The sequence below is a fragment of the Electrona antarctica genome (assembly GCF_951216825.1).
Source record: "Electrona antarctica genome assembly, chromosome: 11".
Classification (NCBI taxonomy): domain Eukaryota; kingdom Metazoa; phylum Chordata; class Actinopteri; order Myctophiformes; family Myctophidae; genus Electrona; species Electrona antarctica.
Genome location: NC_136792.1, coordinates 5,718,944 through 5,743,469, shown reverse-complemented (window position 1 = coordinate 5,743,469; position 24,526 = coordinate 5,718,944). Strand labels below are relative to the sequence as shown.

The 24,526-nt window shown below is 40.2% G+C and overlaps 3 long non-coding RNA genes across 3 annotated transcripts in view; 2 read left to right on the top strand and 1 right to left on the bottom strand.

Annotated features, from left to right (window-relative positions):
* Positions 1 to 24,526, bottom strand: part of LOC306932537 — a 148,713-nt gene that overhangs the window by 78,837 nt on the left and 45,350 nt on the right. Inside the window, exon 2 of the long non-coding RNA XR_013791116.1 lies at positions 13,305 to 13,388. This is a non-coding gene — a long non-coding RNA (uncharacterized lncRNA). The remainder of the gene's footprint in view (positions 1 to 13,304; positions 13,389 to 24,526) is intronic.
* LOC306932538 lies at positions 11,509 to 13,130 on the top strand. Its single transcript, XR_013791117.1, has 5 exons — positions 11,509 to 11,640; positions 11,766 to 11,894; positions 12,190 to 12,349; positions 12,821 to 12,864; positions 13,023 to 13,130. It is a non-coding gene; the product is annotated as an uncharacterized lncRNA (long non-coding RNA).
* LOC306932539 lies at positions 16,039 to 17,148 on the top strand. The gene is made up of 4 exons (XR_013791118.1): positions 16,039 to 16,140; positions 16,241 to 16,479; positions 16,579 to 16,762; positions 16,902 to 17,148. It is a non-coding gene; the product is annotated as an uncharacterized lncRNA (long non-coding RNA).

Sequence of the window (24,526 nt, the reverse complement as noted above, 5' to 3'; positions counted from 1 at the left end):
ATTGGGGGGCTGTTGTGCGGACATTGATCGTAAGCTCATACCCCTTAGCTCCTGTCAAAAACAGTCACATGTCCGGAGCGATGCGAGACAAATTCACAAATGATTTACGATCGTCGGGATGCACGACAGCTCACCATGGACAGCGCTCGAAGCTTTAGAGATATAAGGCTTTGAAAATCTTGTTATAATGGAGGCTCTATGGAGCTGGATTTAAAAACCCCATAGCTGGTGAGGACGGAGGCTCTCCATAGCAACCGCAGCAATACTAAAAGGTAAATTGACGGCCGCCGCTTTCATATATGAAGTATGCGGGGGGGTACGAACATGTACGTAGGTGGCGCATGCCGTACCCTAGCCTAGGGGGTACGATTATAATCGTAGATAGCAGAGAAAAAGTTAAAAGTGGGCATTGCCAGCTAGGGCTCAAACCTGGCACCTTCTATTTCCCAGGTGGGCTCTCTTCCCATTCAGCTATGGCCGTCCGTATACATATGTCCATATGTAATATACAACGGATGGGTTAGGATGCCTCTCGGGCGCCTCCCTAGGGAGGTCCTCGACACACGTCCCACTGGGAGGAGACCCCGGGGCAGACCAAGGCGCAGTTGGAGGAAATACATCGACTCACTGGCCTTGGAACGTCTCGGAATCCCCCAGGAGGAAGTCACTAATGTTGCTCTGGAGAGGGAAGTCTGGAGCACTCTGGTGGAGCTGTTGCCCCCGCGACCCGACTACGGATAAGCGGTTGAAGATGGATGGATGGATGGATGGGTTCAAAAGGTTCATGATGACATGGTAAATGTCATCATGAACGGGCAAATAAAAATGAGAAGAGCAAATAGCAGCTGTAGGGCTCTGGGCGTGTCAAGAGAAGGTCATTGGGCGGGATGTTACAATTTGGTGGATATAAAGACATGCACAAAGTCTAACAAGAAGAAGCAAACCGAGCTATCGGAAAATGGTTTGGAACAGGATGGCACAGCGATGGCTGCAGCCGTGGATGGCCGTGTTCTTGGGGCTCACTGCCATAAATGCTGGTATGTAACTAAAGTTCAAATTTGTCAAATGCAGAAGTTCAAACAGTTCACTGAATAGTTACTTGAGGCTGTATTTCAGATCATGAGGCAAGTGCAAAATGGACAATCTAAATGTTAGATTGTCCATTTATTTGTGTCTTATGTTGGATCTGATACATTAGTGACCATTGGAAGTTAAGGGAATATTTGTTAAAATATCATCTATTTATTAAATGCATTTAGGATTCTTTACAAAATACTAGGGATGTGCCGATGAGACATTTTGGCCGATATCAATATCCGATATAATTAATTGCTGTTATGGCCGATAACCGATATTACCGATGTTGATATGATCTCATTCTGTATTGAAAAATTATAATTTTGTCCATTCTGAAAAATACATGTAACAGGGTATCTGCACTGCAGGCTTAGGCAAGTCAGATTTGACTTAAATACCTTTTATATTTAATATTATGAGCTTGTAGATCTGTTCAAGCTGTTATTTTGGGCTTGTTTATCTGTAAAGACAAATAAACAGATTTATCAAACCGATTAATTCATCGGTATGATTGATTAATCGAACCGATGCCGTTAATCTAAAAACAACTTAAATCGACCAATACCGATGTGTCTCCCATCACTACAAAGTACACAAATAAAGTGTACTTTGATGTGTACCACTGATGTGTTGATGGCAAAGAAGATGTAAAGAAGATGTGATTCAACAGTAAATATGTTTTATTCCTTTTCTCCCAGTCTTAATTCAGTCCATCAACAAAGGCCCTCTAACAGGTAACATTGGAGCATTTGACAACACTGCATACAGGAATAGACATGCATGCATGAACTCACACATGCCCCCTAACACATGCTTGTTTTATTGTAAATCAATACTATATAGTTCCTTAAGCAGCTTACAATGTATTTTACTCTTATTAGACAAAGCCCAGGCTAATTGTTTTGTCTTCCCTGCAGAGGTTAGACCATCTCATAATGAGAAGTTCTGCAGTACATGGGGGAACCGTCACTACAAGACATATGATGGAGATGTCTTCCAGATGTCTTCAAGTTGTAACTACATCCTGACGTCTCAATGCAAAGCAGCATATAGTCAGTTTAACGTCCAACTGCAGAGGACAGACGAAGGATACAAAGTCACAATGAACCTGGAAGGAGCGATCATTGAAATGTCTAAGAACTCCATCACAGTCAATGACAAAGTGTAAGTACTGGCCAGTATTATGAGAACAAGCTATGATCATTACTATAGCATGGATGTCTTAATGGAACTGACTAGCCAGTAGGGCTGGTAAATTAAATGGAAATGTTTGTGCAAAATGTCAAGGAAAACACACGCTGACGCTGCGTTCGTTATTTGAGGCATTTAGTTCAAAACGGAGCACTCCTGCAAACTTTGGAAGTCAATCTTCAGGATGGAATATGAAAAAATCTGAAAGACCAGTTTCATTTAATGCCTATAATGTGTAGGGCCTACCGATTCCTGTGATGTTTGGACAAAATCTGGAGGAGTAATCTAAAAAGATGTGCTATAACAGGTCAATCTGATTTTTTGGGGGGCAGAGGTTCAACTCTGGCATTCAGGTGCCAGAGATTAGCTGCTCACAGACGGACGGATGGACAGGATGCAAAATATATAGCCTACTGATGCAGAAATCAATAGCAATCAGCAAATGAGAAATAATAATAATAATAAAAACACCGGATCCCATGGTCAACAAATTCTAGATAGTAACGTAATGTGATAAGCTACCATTTGGTCTGGTAACTGCTTGTTTTAGCTAGCTATGATTTTATACAAACTAGATTCAGCCATTGGCTGTTGGGGTTTTGTTGGACAGCAGCACACTGTAACCAACTGTATGTGTCTCTTCAGGGTGAAAGATCAGTTCAGTCAGTCTGGCGTTTCAGTGGAGAAAGTTTCGTCCTACATCAAGGTCAAAGCTACGTTCGGCCTCGTTCTCATGACCAACTTTGAAGACTCTCTGTGGGTAGGTCTGGAAAACATACTCCTTCTTCTTCCTTATTAACTATTACAAATGTATACAAAAATGCTATATTTTGCTCTGCACAATATTGAATATTTTTTCAATTCCCGTCATTTGGTTGGTCACCCCCTCGTGGCATCATGTGACATCATCAGATCGATCAATATTAAGCTCATATATGGGAATGCCCATATATGGAGATCGCTGAAGTCATCAATATTGGCCAGCAACTCTACATATCTGACCTCAAAGCTGACACATCTGAGTAGAACATTACAATGACTAAAAGTAATACAATCATTATAATGATGATTCATTTTTAATTTGAACATTTGCGATAGGTCTCATGCTGATTTAAACATGTTCTAAATGTCTAGTTGACTAATCAGGTTGTATACTTTTTGAGTGGTGCAAACCACTCCAACAACCAGCTTTGTCTGTATCTATGTTTGTGTACCTGTGTACGTGTCCGTGCACAGGTGAGCATGGTTACCATGGTCACTGACATTACGTCAGACCACAGCTGATCAGGCTATATAAGACCTTGCACCACTCAGTTCACACGGGTGTGAGTTTTTAATACATAATGCTATTAATAAATAGTAATGTTAAAATAGCTTGAGCAGAACATAATGAATACGTTTTATTTTGAAAATTGTTTTAAGGTGGAATTGGATGAACAGTTCAGAAACCAAACCTGTGGACTGTGTGGAGATTTCAATGGAATTGAAGAGTTTGTGGAAAATGGTAAAAAATAATAATGAAATACTGTAATAATAATTATAATAAATATACTGTAGTTGCAAGCAGCAATATTAGGACCAAGAAATGCAATAAGCAATATATATATATGCAACATGCAATATATTATGCTCCATGAAGAGGGACTGTGGAAATTGTAATCCATGTCTGTATTATGTTAGTTATAATGCAGATTTCAAACTCATGTAAAACATTATCATATAAGTTATCATGACAAAATGTAGCTGACTTTTGGTTGATTTTCTTTTTGTATTATTATTATTAATTGGCTCATGGAGGCTTCATTAATTTACGCATAACCTTCTCTTCAACTTTAGTCTTTTAAAAAAAATCTGCTACAAAGTGCTACAATAGCCTACAGGGTAAACATATTTGCAACAAATATTAAAACTAGAGCATTACTAAAAGCTACTTGTCATTAAAGCTTACTTATTGTCTCTCTACAGGGGAGGCGAGTGAAGTGGATGATTACGCAGAACGCTGGTTAGCCAATGATCCCTCAGACAGTGATGACTGTGATGATGTCCAACCAAACAACAAGACTTGTACACAACAAGTAATGACAAGAACAGTGAAACATTATCAACATATTCAACATGTTTCAATATATCACCCACGTGAATATGCTCCATGCTAATAGTTTCTTTATTCTGACCCACAGAATGTAACGTGTGAACAGCTCTTGACATCACCTGCCTTAAAAGGTTGCAGAGAGCTGCTGGATTATGATTATTTTCTCCAAGCTTGTTCCAGTGATCTCTGTCACTGTGACAACAGCAGCTCATGTCTGTGTTCAACCCTGGCTGAGTATTCTCGCCAGTGTGCCCACGCCGGTGGAAATCCACAGAAGCATCAACTCTGTAGTAAGAAATATTAAATATTTAAAAAATATATCAAAGCACTGTTTAAAATTCTGTCATAACACTTCATTTTGATTTTGTTGAATAGCAAAGAACTGCCCATACAACATGGAGTACAAAGAATGTGGAAGTCCCTGCACAGACACCTGCAGTAACACAGAGAGGAGTAAGCAGTGTGATGACCACTGCATCAACGGATGCTTCTGTCCAGCAGGTACAACAAGAATGACCACATTAATATAACATCCATATCTGATTACTGATAAGAATCAGGTTGCGACAATAACTAGGTTATCATGCTTCCATGTGTTGGTCACATGACACAGTAACTAGGTTAACATGCTTCCATGTGTTGGTCACATGACACAATAACTAGGTTAACATGCTTCCATGTGTTGGTCACATGACACAATAACTAGGTTAACATGCTTCCATGTGTTGGTCAATAACTAGGTTAACATGCTTCCATGTGTTGGTCAATAACTAGGTTAACATGCTTCCATGTGTTGGTCACATGACACAATAACTAGGTTAACATGCTTCCATGTGTTGGTCCCATGACACAATAACTAGGTTAACATGCTTCCATGTGTTGGTCACATGACACAATAACTAGGTTAACATGCTTCCATGTGTTGGTCACATGACACAATAACTAGGTTAACATGCTTCCATGTGTTGGTCACATGACACAATAACTAGGTTAACATGCTTCCATGTGTTGGTCACATGACACAATAACTAGGTTAACATGCTTCCATGTGTTGGTCACATAACACAATAACTAGGTGAACATGCTTCCATGTGTTGGTCACATGACACAATAACTAGGTTAACATGCTTCCATGTGTTGGTCACATAACACAATAACTAGGTTAACATGCTTCCATGTGTTGGTCACATGACACAATAACTAGGTTAACATGCTTCCATGTGTTGGTCACATGACACAATAACTAGGTTAACATGCTTCCATGTGTTGGTCACATGACACAATAACTAGGTTAACATGCTTCCATGTGTTGGTCACATGACACAATAACTAGGTTAACATGCTTCCATGTGTTGGTCACATGACACAATAACTAGGTTAACATGCTTCCATGTGTTGGTCACATAACACAATAACTAGGTTAACATGCTTCCATGTGTTGGTCACATGACACAATAACTAGGTTAACATGCTTCCATGTGTTGGTCACATAACACAATAACTAGGTTAACATGCTTCCATGTGTTGGTCACATAACACAATAACTAGGTTAACATGCTTCCATGTGTTGGTCAATAACTAGGTTAACATGCTTCCATGTGTTGGTCACATGACACAGAAGGTTCTGATGTCAGAATACGCCTTAGATGTTTTTTCTCCCATGCACCGTAAGTGTAAGAATCTCTGACTATGTAATAATATTGATTTTTTATTACCATAATCTCAAGGAACTGTGTTTGACGACATCAAGAAGAGTGGCTGTGTCCCTGTTAAACAGTGTTCCTGTGTTCACGATGGCAAAATCTACAAGGCTGGAGAGTCCTACACCAAGACATGTTCAAAATGGTAATAAAAAGGGAATCCCAAACACTATCTTCACTTACAGCCAAACAAAACATTTCGATCGTTTCGACACTTTTTGTCACAGAGAGAAAGACTCACAGACAGAACATATTTAAAGTGATATTTAATGTCAGTTGTATTAGTACTCCAGTGCTCCAATATAAGAACAGAAAATACAGATCCAGACATAATATAATCAATATTTAAAAATGACAAAAATGTACATCTGATTATAATTACATAATAATTGTTTAAATGTGTTTTGCTATTCAATGTGGGGCAATGTCTCAGCACTTTCACACCTAGTGTCTGCCATTGAATACTACATGCATGTAGTATACGTATATGAATGAGAGACATGACAAATTATAGAGATTACCGATACAATGTATAGACATATTTATGTATTATTAAAGGGAATTTACTTAAATGTACATGTAGTGTTACATACAGTTGATGTAATATACGTGTCTGTAAATAATTCATGTCTACAGTTTAAATTTACATTTTCATCTATGCATAGTGGCATATGCAAATATGATGAATGATGACAGATGTGCTAAGGGCATGAAATATACTGTACATGTGCATATACAGGACAATAATATACATGAACTGTAGCCTAATTATGTGAAGTGTGTATACTGAGCGTATGTAAATGTACACATGTGTGTGTGTTTCAGTACCTGTACAGGTGGAAGGTGGAGTTGTGTTGACACCGATAACTGTCCTGGAACCTGCAACGTCATGGCTGGCAGTTTCTTCACCACCTACGATGAGAACCAATACGAGTTCAGCGGAGACTGCTCCTACATTCTGACCCAAGTTAGTGAAACAATGAAATGCAGTAGAATCCCTTTTTAAATCAATAACTCCTGTGTATTCAATATTCAATTAATTACATTTAAATACATGCAATAATATACAACAGTAAACAAGACATAATCAACACTATAATAGCAATGAACGTGTACAGTAAACATTAGGTGTGCGGTGGGGGTCATTCCTGGTGTTAAAGATGGAGTGCTGTTATTTTTAAAAGAAATCGTCAGTTTTTCATGTGACAGTGACAGTACTTCATTAGACCCCTCGGTGTGGTTGGTATGTGCAATGATGTCATCCCTAGAGGCTGAAACCTTGACAGATGATATAGTGACAACACAATATCATCCCCTCCCCTAACCACCCCCCCCCCCCCCCCCCCCCTTTATCATACAACAACAGCTGTGGGTGTGGCTTGATCACCATTCACCACCCATCACCACCCACAAGAAAACCAGGCATACTTAATACTTAAAAAAATCAAGGCGCTCATATTTAAGCTTAGGGGGCTTATGACCCTGTCAGGACCCGTTGTCAACTTCTTGGTCTGCTATTCTTGGCCGTTCCCGGCCAGACACCATCGTGTGATCGGAGCATGCATTATCATTCCTCTATCCATCGCAGGAAATAAAGGCTGTGTTTCTCATCTTCACCTTGTTTTCCAGGTGAAAAGTAAGAACATCACAGTTCATGGTGATCTGTCCAGATGTGGTAAATCTGACTCTGAGACATGTCTGGAGGCTGTAACTGTGGTCCTGCCTGGACAGGTAGGTTATTATGTCTCTCTACAAAAAAAATAAAAAATCAACATATATTTTATATACAGTAGCCTAAGTACATAATGGTGACGTACTCATTATTTTTTATTACAGAAAATTAAAGTTGAAGACAGTGGAAAATTATATTATAACAAACTGATTTCTCAAGTACCCCTCCTCCTGGGTGAGTTTCCATCCATTGAAAGGATGTCGTTATTTCTTTTTTCTTCTTCCATGTAATGAATTGGTTTATTACAGACATCAATGTTGAATGGCTTCAATGTACATTCTGTATTTCACAGACAATGTCAAAGTCTTCAAGCCGTCAACGTTCCACATGCTCATTCATACTAGCTATGGACTCCAGGTGCAGATACAGCTAACACCCAGAATGCAAGTCTACATCACAGCTGCTGCGTCTCTTAAGGGGAAGCTCCGTGGTATGCATCCATACCATAATGTTTTGTATTATTGAAAAACAATATATTCAAATGGTGAATTGGTGATGCAATGATATGACTGTTGTTTCCCCAGGTCTTTGTGGAGACTTTAACGATGTTAAAAATGATGACTTAAAAACCAGTAGTGGGCTGATTGAGGCTCGGGCTGCAGAGTTTGCTAATACATGGATGAGTAAAGCTTCCTGTCCTGCCAGCAAAGTCTTTACGAGTGCATGCAGTCTGAATGTACAGAAAGGTCTGTAATCTGCACATTGCTTTAGTCTGTCTATTCAACTTTTTCAGTGGATAAAACGTTTTCATCTTTTTTTCCTTTTTTTTTTGTTTTACAGAGAAGTATGCTGAGAATTGGTGTTCCATGATTGGTGACGCCAAAGGGATTTTTTCTAAGTGTCATTCTGAAATTGATCCAGAGTTCTATGAAGATGTAAAGATTTGATATTTTACAAACAATTCAGCCAAATGTAGATTAAATATGTGTGTGTAGATTGACCCTGTGATTAACCCTCTTCATAGAGCTGTAAGGAGGCTACCTGCAGCTGTGAGAAGAGTGAAGACTGCATGTGTGCGGCTGTATCTGTCTACGTTCAGACCTGCGCTGCAGCAGGCATCTTCATCACTGGGTGGAGAGACACAGTGTGCAGTAAGCTCTGCATACAAACATCTCATTTCAAATGAACAGCAGTGTTTGTTAGATTTAAACCACTGACAGCCTTTCATGTTTTCACAGAAAAATACACAACCTCCTGCCCTGCTAGCATGGTGTACAGCTACAAAATGACCAGCTGTAATCATGGTTGTCGCTCTCTAAGCCAGCCCGACACTACGTGTCAGATAGCCTTTACTCCTGTGGACGGCTGTGGATGTGCTGAAGGAACTTATCTTAATGAAAAGGGAGAGTGTGTGCCATTGATAAAATGTCCCTGCTATGATGGGTATCACCAGATTCAACCTGGGACCACCGTCAGGATTCAAGGAAAAACCTGGTGAGGATATCACTGCTCCAATGCTTCTTCTTTGATGTTTTACTACTTCTCTTTGATCTACTGTCCAATGTGTCTCTTTCACTTCCTAGTGTCTGCAAGCGTGGGAAGCTCAACTGTTATGGAAAGCCAAGCATTACATGTGGGTACTCAGCACTCTTCTCGTTGCATCATTTCTAACATAAGAAGTATGTTTTTTAACACCATTTTCTCTTCAGCCTGCAAAGCTCCGATGGTCTTCTTCAACTGTTCCAAAGCTTCGGTGGACGCAAAAGGCTCAGAATGCCAGAAGAGCTGTCAGTCTGCCGACACTGAATGTGTAAATTACTTTTGGCGCTTTATCATGTGATGGAAATAAAATGTGTGTCCTTGTTCAGAGAAGAATTGAAACAGAACCCCAGATCCTCTAATCTAGTCAGAAATTAAACATACAGGATTGAATCGTCATCAACACAACACTTGAATCATATAGTTATACCCTTCTTCTACATGTTATCAATGCAATGCTGACTTCAGCTTGTTGTAGATAAAGGTGGTGTTTACAATTAACTGTACTTGATGTGTTTTGTAGGTGAGCTCTGATTGCGTGTCAGGCTGTGTATGTCCTGGCGGCTTGCTGTCCGATGGTAAAGGGGGATGTATCAAAGACAACCAGTGTCACTGTTCGTATGGTGGGGTCACCTATGAGCCTGGACAGACGGTCAAGGTGGACTGTAACACCTGGTAAAGGACTTTCATGCTCTGAAGTATGTCTTTGTGTGTTATTCAGAATCTGTTCTAGATTTAAACCTTTCTGTTATGGTCATTATAGCACGTGCTCTGGGAAAACATGGAAATGCACCACAAAGCAATGTGAAGGGACCTGCAGTATCTATGGAGAGGGTCATTATGTCACTTTTGATGCCAAGAGGTTCTCTTTTCATGGTGGCTGTGGATATGTCTTTGCTCAGGTACAATAGAGAGGTTTCTATTTGGTCTCTCTCTGTTATTTCAGTGTTTTGATGTGAATTCAGTCAGAATGCTAATGCCAGCATCTTACAGGATTACTGCGGCGGCAACACCGACGGCACCTTCAGGGTTCTGACTGAGAGTGTCCCATGTGGGCCTGCTTACCAGACCTGCTCCATCTTGATCAAGCTCTTCTTAGGGGTACAAAGCACAGTTACAAACACATATTTTCTGTACACATACCATAGTGCATTACAAGTGAAGTCAACATGATTTGTTCTTTGTTATTTCAGGACACTGAAATTGAACTGAGTGAGGAAAGAGTCAAAGTTGTCAAACAAAGTAAAAGCCAGGAGGTCTCCTATAAGGTCCACACCATGGGCATTTATTTGGTCCTTGAGGCAAAACAGGGATTGACTCTAATCTGGGACAAGAAGACAGGTCTGATGATCAAACTCAGCTCTACATACAAGGTTAGTTAACAATAGAACTAACACTTAGTATCTATAGTATCAATTATGTGATGCTGCTGTAACTTATTATTCAACTATATCCAAACACCTGAGATCTTCAGAATTGGAGTAAAATGCTAAACTGACTGCCTGAAGCAAAGGTGGTTGGTTGATGATTCCTGAATGTTTTATAAACAACATATATTTTTTCCTCCAGGGAAAAATCTGTGGTCTGTGTGGGAACTATGATGGAAATGCAAGGAATGACTTCACAGCCAGGAACCAGGAAGTGGTGGCGAAAGCTCTTGAGTTTGGAAACAGCTGGAAAGTTTCTCCTAGTTGTCCTGACAAGGAAAGTGAGAAAGGTCCTTGTGCTGTCTACTCCTACAGACAGGCCTGGGCTGTGAAGCACTGCAGCATTATCAACACTGATGTATTCAAAGCCTGTCACTTGAAGGTAGCATGTCACAAACATGCACGCACGCACGCACGCATGCATGCACGCACGTACATACGTATGTATGTGTTTTTTGTGTAGTAATTAGTGAATGATTCTATAATTCAAATGATTCTACCAAAACACCATATTTGTCAACTTGAACAAAATGTTGCAGAATTATTATAATGCCCCTAATATAATTATGCAACAAAATATTTAAGTTAATTTAGGTTATCGAGGGCAGTGTTGTGGTCATACATCATCAAAAGGATGAGATCTGCATTTAAAACCCCAAGCTGAGGTCTAACTTTAATCGTGTTACTACTAGTTCATACTAGTTAATAACATATCTATGTGTATTTCTTGCTGTATTCACTAGCAAATCATAATTGCAATAATTAAATGTCTTCTCTGGAAAAAGGTGGATCCCAAAAACTATTATGAAGCGTGTGTGAAGGACTCCTGTGCCTGTAACTCTGGGGGTGACTGTGAGTGTTTCTGCACAGCGGTGGCAGCTTACGCTGCTGCCTGTAACATAGCTGGAGTGTGCGTGAGGTGGAGAACTCCCAAAGTCTGCCGTGAGTCTTTGTCCTTCTAAGAAATGAAACACATAAAGCATCTGTCATTGTCATTCTGTTGTATTGTGATACACTGACCCTAACAGAGAGGGTGTTTGCTGTTGTCTTGTCTCTGTCCTACACAGCTCTGTTCTGTGATTATTACAACCCATCTGGAGAATGTGAATGGCACTACGAACCCTGTGGTAAACCATGTATGAAGACATGCACAAATCCTTCAGGATTATGCACCAATCCGATACCAGCTCTGGAAGGTATGATGTATACATTTATGAAAACAGAGGAAGTACGATAACATAAAACTAAATGCCAGAGGAGAATTCAAGTATAGTAGGCAGAAAAGTAGTTAAAAACAAATGTTAATACAAATGAGGCCAATAAGTAGAAGTCCTGTTTCACGGCTCAAGTTTGTTACAGTAGTTACTGATATGGTAAATGATCAGGGTTAATGTAATAAATATAACAAAATGTCAGAGATCCGGATGTGCAATGTTAACTCATATCCATTCTGTATTGTTCTATGGTCTCCACGGAATAATGTCAACATAGGGTGCTACCCACGATGCCCTCCGGAACGGCCTTATCTGGAAGAATCTACTATGAAATGTGTGCAGACGAAGCAGTGTGGCTGTTATGTTGATGGGAAGCATTATAAGGAAGGAGAGGACATTCCTTCAGACACTCCTTCAGTCCAGAACTGCCACACATGGTATTTATGTAGATGTAATTCTGTAGAAAGACTCAATTAACTACACATACAGTGAGAGATCGGTGGAATGTCTATTGTGTGCCAAAACTCCCCAAATGGAAATAAATCAACCAAAGTGAGGGATTCAAATTCATATAATATGTGCAGATTCTATGCATAAAATCCAATGTATGAAATTGGGATACATGTATTTTCATTCCTCAGCCGACTCTGTGCTCCATACATTAGGCAAAAGAGCTGAGAACATGAAAACCCGAAATGTGTTTAATTATTCAAATCTCCAAATTAATACAAAAGAACAAATTAAATATAATTGAAACTGTCCACTGCTACGGTAAATGTTCTAAAACAATAACACTCCACTTGACATGTGTGCTTTAAAAGAGAAGAGTATTATGAATACAATTGGTTATCGTATGAATGTGATTCAATATTCATGAACTAAACTTCTCTTAATCTCTATGTTTGAAGTTCTTGTGAATCCACAAAAGCGATCTGCACCTATGATGTCAAGGGTAACTATTAATCTGATATATTTATAATGTAATATTATGACTTTAAACATATTTACTATAAACATGTATCAATAACGTGTGTGTGTGTGTGTGTGTGTGTGTGTGTGTGTGTGTGTGTGTGTGTGTGTGTGTGTGTGTGTGTGTTGTTTCTATTCCAGCCTGCTATTGTTTGTACAAGGGGAATAAATATGAATATGGAGCAACAATCTACGACACACATGATGGAGATGATACTTGTATCACTGCAACCTGCGGAAAGAATGGAAACATTACAAGGGTCATGAAGCCATGTGCTACAAGTACTACAACTACACCAACAACTACATCTCCCCCAACTAATACACCCTTTATCTTTAGTACCACCACTATTCAAGCTACTACTACTAAGCCAACCACAACCACAGAAAAACCTCCAACAGAAAAACCTACAACAGGAAAACCTACAACTACGACAATCACAGAAAAACCTCCCACAGAAAAACCTCCCACAGAAAAACCTACAACTACCACAATCACAGAAAAACCTCCAACAGAAACAACTACCACAATCACAGAAAAGCCTCCAACAGAAACAACTACCACAGGAAAACCTACAACTACCACAATCACAGAAAAGCCTCCAACAGAAACAACTACCACAGGAAAACCTACAACTACCACAATCACAGAAAAGCCTCCAACAGAAACAACTACCACAGGAAAACCTACAACTACCACAATCACAGAAAAACCTCCAACAGAAACAACTACCACAATCACAAAAAAGCCTCCAACAGAAACAACTACCACAGGAAAACCTACAATTACCACAATCACAGAAAAGCCTCCAACAGAAACAACTACCACAGGAAAACCTACAACTACCACAATCACAGAAAAACCTCCAACAGAAACAACTACCACAATCACAGAAAAACCTCCAACAGAAACAACTACCACAATCACAGAAAAGCCTCCAACAGAAACAACTACCACAGGAAAACCTACAACTACCACAATCACAGAAAAACCTCCAACAGAAACAACTACCACAATCACAGAAAAACCTCCAACAGAAACAACTACCACAATCACAGAAAAACCTCCAACAGAAACAACTACCACAATCACAGAAAAGCCTCCAACAGAAACAACTACCACAGGAAAACCTACAACTACCACAATCACAGAAAAACCTCCAACAGAAACAACTACCACAATCACAGAAAAGCCTCCAACAGAAACAACTACCACAGGAAAACCTACAACTACCACAATCACAGAAAAACCTCCAACAGAAACAACTACCACAATCACAGAAAAGCCTCCAACAGAAACAACTACCACAGGAAAACCTACAACTACCACAATCACAGAAAAACCTCCAACAGAAACAACTACCACAATCACAGAAAAGCCTCCAACAGAAACAACTACCACAGGAAAACCTACAACTACCACAATCACAGAAAAACCTCCAACAGAAACAACTACCACAATCACAGAAAAGCCTCCAACAGAAACAACTACCACAGGAAAACCTACAACTACCACAATCACAGAAAAACCTCCAACAGAAACAACTACCACAATCACAGAAAAACCTCCAAAAGAAACAACTACCACCATCACAGAAAAGCCTCCAACAGAAACAACTACCACAGGAAAACCTACAACTACCACAATCACAGAAAAACCTCCAACAGAAACAACTACCACAATCACAGAAAAGCCTCCAACAGAAACAACTACCACAGGGAAACCTACAACTACCACAATCACAGAAAAACCTCCAACAGAAACAACTACCACAATCACAGAAAAACCTCCAACAGAAACAACTACCACAATCACAGAAAAGCCTCCAACAGAAACAACTACCACAGGAAAACATACAACTACCACAATCACCGAAAAACCTCCAACAGAAACAACTACCACAATCACAGAAAAGCCTCCAACAGAAACAACTACCACAGGAAAACCTACAACTACCGCAATCACAGAAAAACCTCCAACAGAAACAACTACCACAATCACAGAAAAACCTCCAACAGAAACAACTACCACAATCACAGAAAAGCCTCCAACAGAAACAACTACCACAGGAAAACCTACAACTACCACAATCACAGAAAAACCTCCAACAGAAACAACTACCACAATCACAGAAAAACCTCCAACAGAAACAACTACCACAATCACAGAAAAACCTCCAACAGAAACAACTACCACAATCACAGAAAAGCCTCCAACAGAAAAAACTACCACAGGAAAACCTACAACTACCACAATCACAGAAAAACCTCCAACAGAAACAACTACCACAATCACAGAAAAACCTCCAACAGAAACAACTACCACAATCACAGAAAAACCTCCAACAGAAACAACTACCACAGGAAAACCTACAACTACCACAATCACAGAAAAACCTCCAACAGAGAAACCTCCCACAGAAAAACCTACAACTACGACAATCACAGAAAAACCTCCAACAGAAACAACTACCACAATCACAGAAAAGCCTCAAACAGAAACAACTACCACAGGAAAACCTACAACTACGACAATCACAGAAAAAACTCCAAGTACCACAACCACAGAAATACCCGTAATCACAGAAAAACCAAGTACCACAGTTAAACCGACCACAGAAAGAGTGAGAACATGTAAATGCAAATACAAGAACCAGGAATTTGTTCAGGGTACGTAAAACTGTTCCTGTAGCGATTGGCACCCATGGCTTTATTTCACATATCTTTTAAATCAGCATAGTGTAAGAATTAATGTTTTTTCCTTCTCCCATAATAGGAGCTATTATCTATAATGCAACTGATGGTGATGGCTGGTGTTACTTTGCCGTCTGTGATCCCTATGCGTGTACGGGTAACATTACAAAACACAGTAGACCATGCCAGTCTACAACCACAACCACAACAAAGATCACCACTCCTGTAGTAACCACTCCATCTGTGGATTGTTATTACCTAGAGCCACCATTAAAGGTATTCAAGCACGTTCATGCAAATGTGGAACAAAAACAATACTAGAGTTGAATGAACACCATTCATTTAGTACTGATTTTGTGGTTTTGAATGTTTTTCTTTACCCTCTTTGATTAGAATGGACAAACGAGGGAATCAGGCTGTAAAATAGAAGAATGTTCATCTGGAAAAGTAATTACAGCATTTAAGACATGTATAGATAAACCAAAACCCACATGTTCAAATGGACGTCCACCAGTCAAGGTCTATGATGATGATGATGGCTGTTGTTTTCACCATGAATGTCAATGTAAGTTCATATCAATACTAGATTTTATCCTAAATCTACCAAGAAACGATATGTTCTGCTTCAATGTGACCTTTAATGCTTTATGTTATTATCCATCCAGGTGTCTGCGATGGCTGGGGAGATCGTCATCATATTACATTTGATGGACAATCTTACAACTTCCAAGAAAATTGCACATATGTTTTATTTAAAGAAATCGTTACAAAATACAATCTGACTGTTCTTATTCAAAATGAGAATTGTTATGAAAATGTTACATGTGACCGCTCCTTGATCGTACGCTACAAACTGCATGAAATTATTCTCACACAAAAGAGTGGAGAGGCGACTGAGAACAAGGTAAATAATATCACGGTGAGCTGCTCTAAATACTTGTGGAATTACTCTAAATAGACAATGAACTACTACATTTCAATCTAATTAACTTTTTCCCCCCAGGTAATTGTCAATGGCAAGCGTGTAATCCCAACCTTCTCTAATGATGACCTCATCATAACAAGTACTGGAATTGAGATGCTGGTGAAAATCCCAGATATTGAAGGCGTTGTGAAGTTCAAAGGACTTCGGTATAGCATCAGACTGCCAAACTCCCGTTTCCACAACAACACAGAGGGACAGTGTGGTGAGATACCGCTTGAATTACATTTGCGTTGAGGAACAGTGAGGGGGTCATGTCATGTGATAAATGTTATATTACTGGTAAACACATAAACATCTGTTCTCTCTGTGTTTCCCTCTCTCCACATGAACTGTCCTGACAGGCACATGTGACAACGACAAAACCAATGAATGCAGATTACCCGATGGTCAGATCATTACTGACTGTACTGAAATGGCTTATAAATGGCATGTCAGAGATAACATCACTGCCAATGCGACAAATACTTATTGTGAAAAGCCACCTCCTACAACCCCAACCCCCAGCACCACCCTACCGCCCCAATCGACCCCTGCTGGCACAACGCAACAATCGACCCCAGGGCGCACAGGCCCAACACAACAATCGACCACAGGCCAAACGCAACAATCGACCACTGCAGGTCAAACACAATCGACCACTGCAGGCACCACACGTTTCGGCACCACTGAACGCCCAATTGAATGCGTGGGCGAAGTCTGTAAAGTCATCATGGGCCCGTAAGAAGGAATCAATCATCATGCTAAATCGTATCTGTGTAATGTAAGTCACACACTAACACAAGTGTACTTTATTTGCACATGCAGGGTTTTTAAGGACTGCCACGAAGTCATTTCACCAACACCATTCCATGACGCCTGTCAGGATGATTGTTCCAAGCAATTGATCGTGAAGACCTGCAGTAGTTTGGAGGCATACGCTGAAGAATGTGCAGAAAACAACATCTGTCTTGACTGGAGGCATCTTACATTTGGAATGTGTGGTATGAAGGTTTTGTTTGTTTGTGTCTCATAAAGTCACAATACATGTACAGAGTTAATAATAATATTCAGACTAACTGTCTACATGTATCAGCTTGATTCTTAATCTGCTTCTTCTTGTTTCAGAATCTAAATGCCCCAAGGGCCAGATCTACAAGGCGTGTGGTCCAACCTCTTCACAAGCAACATGTAATGGAAGGTACCTGCTGTAGTCATTCTTTTAAGATTAATTTCTTTAGCATTTTGAAGGCAAACATACAGGGATGACATGCAGTAACGCACCTTGGGTTTGGATTTGAACGGGGTTCAGTGTTATGAAGCACTATAGCTACCGGTATATGAGCTCCTAACCTCGCGTCACCAGGCTTTCCACCTCGGAGGAAAGCCTGGTCTGTGTTACAAAATTGCCGTGTGAACCGGTCTGGAGCGGATTATCTCGCTACTGCGTAATTTATTTATTGAGTTATACCAGTAGAACTGGCACTTTGGAATGGGGGGTCAGATCAACATATCCGCCTGGGTGACAGCAGACTGCTGGGCGAGCGCTGGCACTTTGGCATGGGGGGTCAGATCAACATATGGAATGAATTTTGTACTGGCCATATATGGAGCGTCTCTTGAGTCTACAGGGTTTGATGAGGTCAGATCAACATATGGAATGTGAGCACATGACGTAGGGATACTGTGTAATGATTTGCGGGATTTTTCGAAATCTGGAGGAGTAGTAGCAAAACATGTGTTATACAAAGGTCGGCCTCCTGTTGGCGCTATAACAGGCCGTTCAGGAAAATAAGGTTCATGTGTGTGCAAAGTTTGGCATGGATCGGGCCAACGGTGCCAGAGATCAGCTGGTAACGGACGGACGGACGGACGGACTGAGTGCAAAACATACTCTCCCCATACCTTCGGCCTGGTGGAGACAATAATGCAGAGACCCAAGGGGGATAGCACCCTATAGTGGCAGATGTCAGACTTGGTGATATTACATTAGTAGTTTTTATTTTCTGCTGTACACAACATTAAGTGATCTCCTGATGTTAGTATCATCTTTCTGTCATGTATTTCTTCTTCTTCTTAGATACAATGAAAAGAATGTGGCGAACAAGACACAAATTTCTGCGTCTCGGGAAGGATGTTTCTGCCCTGAAGGAACTGTCTTGTTCAGTTCAAAGTCGAATGCCTGTGTTTCCAGCTGTAAGTCAAAATATTTACAAAATAGGATATGTTCTTGAAATTATTATTATTATTATTATTATTATTATTATTGCGCAGTTAACTATTGAATGTACGCCTAAGGGCGAGAAGCGCCTTACTGGTTATTATTATTATTACCCTTATTATCATTATTATTATCATTATTATTATTATTATTATTATTATTATTATTATTATTATTATTATTATTATTATTATTAGTGTTGTTTTCTCAATGAGATTAATCTAACCTTTGTATTCTATCAGGTTGTACCGGTCCGGACGGCAATCCTAAAGAGGTAGATGTTACGTGATTTTTACCTCTGTTTAAATATTTCTGCCATTGTTTAATAGTTTAGTAGTAATAGTGGACAGACAGACAGACAGACAGACAGACATACAGACAGACAGTAATGGTGTATGATGACAGCCTAGGTTTTGTTAGATCTTCTGTTGGTACTAACATTGTTTCTGATCAAGGTGGGTGACACATGGAGGAGTGATTGTAAGCAGTGTACTTGTGATGAAACCTCAATGAGTGTTGAGTGTGAGCCAGTGGCTTGTGCAACCCAACCATCTCCTCCTAGATGTGACAAAGATGGAGAGGTGCTGGTCAACGAAACCAAAGACTGCTGTCCAGTATCAAAATGTGGTGAGTTGTTTGTATGCCAACATAAAAGAATAATAATTAAATTAGACAATCCTTTCCAGAGTCGTAGTGTTAATGTAACCCACAGAGTATACAATACTAAAGTCACAGTATTTCCAAATATAAATCTTTATTTGCTCGAAATAACAAATTTGAATTCTATAAAAGCCCACATGATGAAAATATTCCTGATGTGCTACAATGTTCTACTTTGATGGTAATCATATATACGTGATCTTCCTTCACCCACAGAGTGTGATAAAACAAAGTGTTCAAATCGCACACAAAAGTGTGCAACAGGGTTTGAAATGACCGTAGAAGACTTACCCGACAAATGTTGTGACTCATTTACATGTAGTAAGTTATTTGATTGATTCTGTATTCTGATTCTGTATTGTTATTTTCATTGATATTGACTTTGATGATGATTATGTCAGGAATGTGAGTGTTTGAATTCATTTGAAATATACAACATTATGCTTCTTCTCCAGAACCCAAAAAGGTTTGTGTCTACAATGACACTGAATACAAGGTAAGCCGTGATGTCGATTTGTGAACATTCCTAATCAAACATTTGCAATACAAACAAGCTACAGACAATGCTCATTGGAATAACTGTATTTTGATACATTTAAATATCTGTCAGACAAAGGTAATGAGCTTTCCATTCTGTCACAGCCAGGTGTATCCATCCCATCCCAAGACATTTGCAAGAAATGCAATTGTAGTGAAAAAACGGATAACATCACATCTCTGAATGTTATCGAGTGTGAACCTATAAAATGTGACACCAACTGTTCCCAGGTAAATGTGCATGACATTAATAACCTTCTGCTCAGTATTGGATTGGGATTTTCTATTCATTTTTCAAATCACAATTTTTTTAATCAAAAAAGCAATCTTTAATTGCTTTTGCTTTTATCAAGGCTATAAATCACACCTCTTTCACACATAACTATGCACTGAATCTCTGTATCTTAGCTATCATCTGTATGTGATCATGTGCAGAATTGGTCATGTCAGACTGCTTGTGAAACCATATTTATTCTTACAATAATGCATGGTGTTGTTTGGAACTGTATCAACTGTTAACAGCTTAAACAACCATAAAATGACAGGATCAATATAATTTAATTTGAATATTGTTGATGATGTCATCAGCAATACATGCTGTCAGGAGATACAACAGATATATTAAGTATATTAAAAGGCATCACATTCATCTTCTTAATAATTGCATTGATTGTTGATCCCCAAAATATGCTGTTTTTCAAACAGGGCTTCAAGTATGAAAATGTGACAGGACAATGTTGTGGAACATGCAAAAAGACCAGCTGCATTGTTCTTCTACCAGACAACACATCTTATGTTATTGAGGTGAGTTCAATAGAAAACCATTTGAAAACACTTAGTTTTACTAGTTTCCAACAGGTTGTTGTTGGAAATGTGTTTTATGTTCCATCAAACCATATCATGTCTTTTAAAATGTAATTAATTGCATCCTCTCACAGCCTTCACAAACCTGGTCTCCACCAAACGACAACTGTACAAAGTATGAATGCGTCGCAGACCAACTCACAGTCCTTGAACAGAAAACTGAATGTGCTGAATATGATCCCAGCAACTGCCTTCCAGTGAGTAGCCTATATCTGGATACTAGCTTCATAACAACTGCCTTCCAGTGAGTAGCCTATATCTGGATACTAGCTTCATAACAACTGCCTTCCAGTGAGTAGCCTATATCTGGATACTAGCTTCATAACAACTGCCTTCCAGTGAGTAGCCTATATCTGGATACTAGCTTCATAACAACTGCCTTCCAGTGAGTAGCCTATATCTGGATACTAGCTTCATAACAACTGCCTTCCAGTGAGTAGCCTATATCTGGATACTAGCTTCATAACAACTGCCTTCCAGTGAGTAGCCTATATCTGGATACTAGCTTCATAACAACTGCCTTCCAGTGAGTAGCCTATATCTGGATACTAGCTTCATAACAACTGCCTTCCAGTGAGTAGCCTATATCTGGATACTAGCTTCATAACAACTGCCTTCCAGTGAGTAGCCTATATCTGGATACTAGCTTCATAACAACTGCCTTCCAGTGAGTAGCCTATATCTGGATACTAGCTTCATAACAACTGCCTTCCAGTGAGTAGCCTATATCTGGATACTAGCTTCATAACAACTGCCTTCCAGTGAGTAGCTAGCCTATATCTGGATACTAGCTTCATAACAACTGCCTTCCAGTGAGTAGCCTATATCTGGATACTAGCTTCATAACAACTGCCTTCCAGTGAGTAGCCTATATCTGGATACTAGCTTCATAACAACTGCCTTCCAGTGAGTAGCCTATATCTGGATACTAGCTTCATAACAACTGCCTTCCAGTGAGTACCCTATATCTGGATACTAGCTTCATAACAACTGCCTTCCAGTGAGTAGCCTATATCTGGATACTAGCTTCATAACGTTTTATAAGAAAGGAATTTTGTATTTGTGAACGCTCAGGCTTTTCAGGAACATTGATCTTTCATCTGCAAGATTGAAGTGAAACGTGACGTTAGTCTTCATTGCTTGCAGTAGTAAGAAGCTGTAGTCAGTAACCAATAGTAACATGGCGTTTTATCTGATGATTTCAATTTGTATACAATTTGTATTACAGGGGACAGAAAAATGGGACAAGAAAGGCTGTTGCAAAACATGTAAGAATTCATTAACATTTGTTATGCTGTTTTTTTAACTGGTGTTTCCATTAATTTATAGTAGGCTAAAATGTTTCTAATAACTGTGGCTTTGTAATGTGTATGCATAGACTTGTAAATGTAAGAGACTGTTATCAGTTATTGTATTCTTTCTCTTTGATAAATATTACCTTGTATGTGCAAACCAGGTACCAAGCGTCACAACTGTGTACATACGAACGAAACAACCATCGTGGAGGTTAAAAAGGAACGACCTACAAGTCGACCCAGCAGTTCCAGTGAAACTCAAACTGTCACTGTTCCTACAAGTCAGTTCATCGGTTCCAAAAAAACTACAACTGTGGCTGTACCTACAACTCGGGTCATCGAAGGAACTAAAACTGTCCCTGTACCGACAGCTCAGTCCGTAGGTCCTGAAGGAACTAAAACTGCCGCTGTAACTACAGCTCAGCCCATCGGTCCTGAAGGAACTAAAACTGTCTCTGTACCTACAGCTCAGTCCGTAGGTCCCGAAGGAACTAAAACTGCCGCTGTAACTACAGCTGAGCCCATCGGACCCGGAGGAACTAAAACTGTCCCTATACCGACTGCTCAGTCCGTAGGTCCCGAAGGAACTAAAACTTCCGCTGTAACTCCAGGTCAGCCCATCGGTCCCGAAGGAACTAAAACGGTCTCTGTACCTACAGCTCAGTCCGTAGGTCCCGAAGGAACTAAAACTGCCGCTGTAACTACAGCTGAGCCCATCGGTCCCGAAGGAACTAAAACTGTCCGTGTACCTACAGCTCAGTCCGTAGGTCCCGAAGGAACTAAAACTTCCGCTGTAACTCCAGGTCAGCCCATCGGTCCCGGAGGAACTAAAACTGTCTCTGTACCAACAGCTCAGTCCGTAGGTCCCGAAGGAACTAAAACTTCCGCTGTAACTCCAGGTCAGCCCATCGGTCCCGAAGGATTTAAAACTGTCTCTGTACCGACAGCTCAGTCCGTAGGTCCCGAAGGAACTAAAACTGCCGCTGTAACTACAGCTGAGCCCATCGGTCCCGAAGGAACTAAAACTGTCCCTGTACCGACAGCTCAGTCCGTAGGTTCCGAAGGAACTAAAACTTCCGCTGTAACTCCAGGTCAGCCCATCGGTCCCGAAGGATTTAAAACTGTCTCTGTACCGACAGCTCAGTCCGTAGGTCCCGAAGGAACTAAAACTGCCGCTGTAACTACAGCTGAGCCCATCGGTCCCGAAGGAACTAAAACTGTCCCTATACCGACTGCTCAGTCCGTAGGTCCCGAAGGAACTAAAACTGCCGCTGTAACTCCAGGTCAGTTCATCGATCCCGAAGGATTTAAAACTGTCTCTGTACCTACAGCTCAGTCCGTAGGTCCCGAAGGAACTAAAACTGCCGCTGTAACTACAGGTCAGCCCATCGGTCCCGAAGGAACTAAAACTGTCTCTGTACCGACAGCTCAGTCCGTAGGTCCCGAAGGAACTAAAACTGCCGCTGTAACTCCAGGTCAGTTCATCGATCCCGAAGGATTTAAAACTGTCTCTGTACCTACAGCTCAGTCCGTAGGTCCCGAAGGAACTAAAACTGCCGCTGTAACTACAGGTCAGCCCATCGGTCCCGAAGGAACTAAAACTGTCTCTGTACCGACAGCTCAGTCCGTAGGTCCCGAAGGAACTAAAACTGCCGCTGTAACTACATCTGAGCCCATCGGTCCCGAAGGAACTAAAACTGTCCCTGTACCTACAACTCAGTCTGTCGGATCCAAAAAAACTGGAGCTGTCACTATCACAAGGCCGCTCATTGAGTTCAACAACACGCAAGCTGTCACTGAACCTACAGCTCGCTTCAGCGCTTCCACTGAAACTAAAACTGTACCAGTTGGTCCTGAAACTCAAATTGTTGAATGCAGATCAACAGTTCCAGTTGAAATGACATCCTGCGGTGGTAGCTGTCCAACATACTCAATGTAAGATTTCCATCTATTCTAGGATTTGGGATTGGGGTTTCATGGGAGGGATTTAGGCTATCACCAAATCGGCATACATTATTTGAAATTCTTCTCAAGACAACATCGTATGCATTTTTCAATGCAAAATATGCCAACAAATGAATCCATTTGCTAATAAAAACAGGATGGCAGTTCAAGGTCTCAGTGTAGCAATGGAAATTCCTGAATGTGTCAAACTGACATATTGAGCCTATGACACAGTGTGGCTTCCCCCCAGTAGGCTACCTTCACATTCAGTAGATCCTGTGATCTTTTGTGGCCAGATGTAATTTATTGGGGTCTAGTAGGACTATAGTAAATAATAAAAAAATAAATCGCCATAATATTTTGTAAATAAAGATGTATTTAGCCCCATGTTCGAGCCCCCCCTAATAGCTAAAATTGCTAAAACAAAAGAAAGCAGCAAATGAAAAAGAAAATAACACTCATCTTTTAC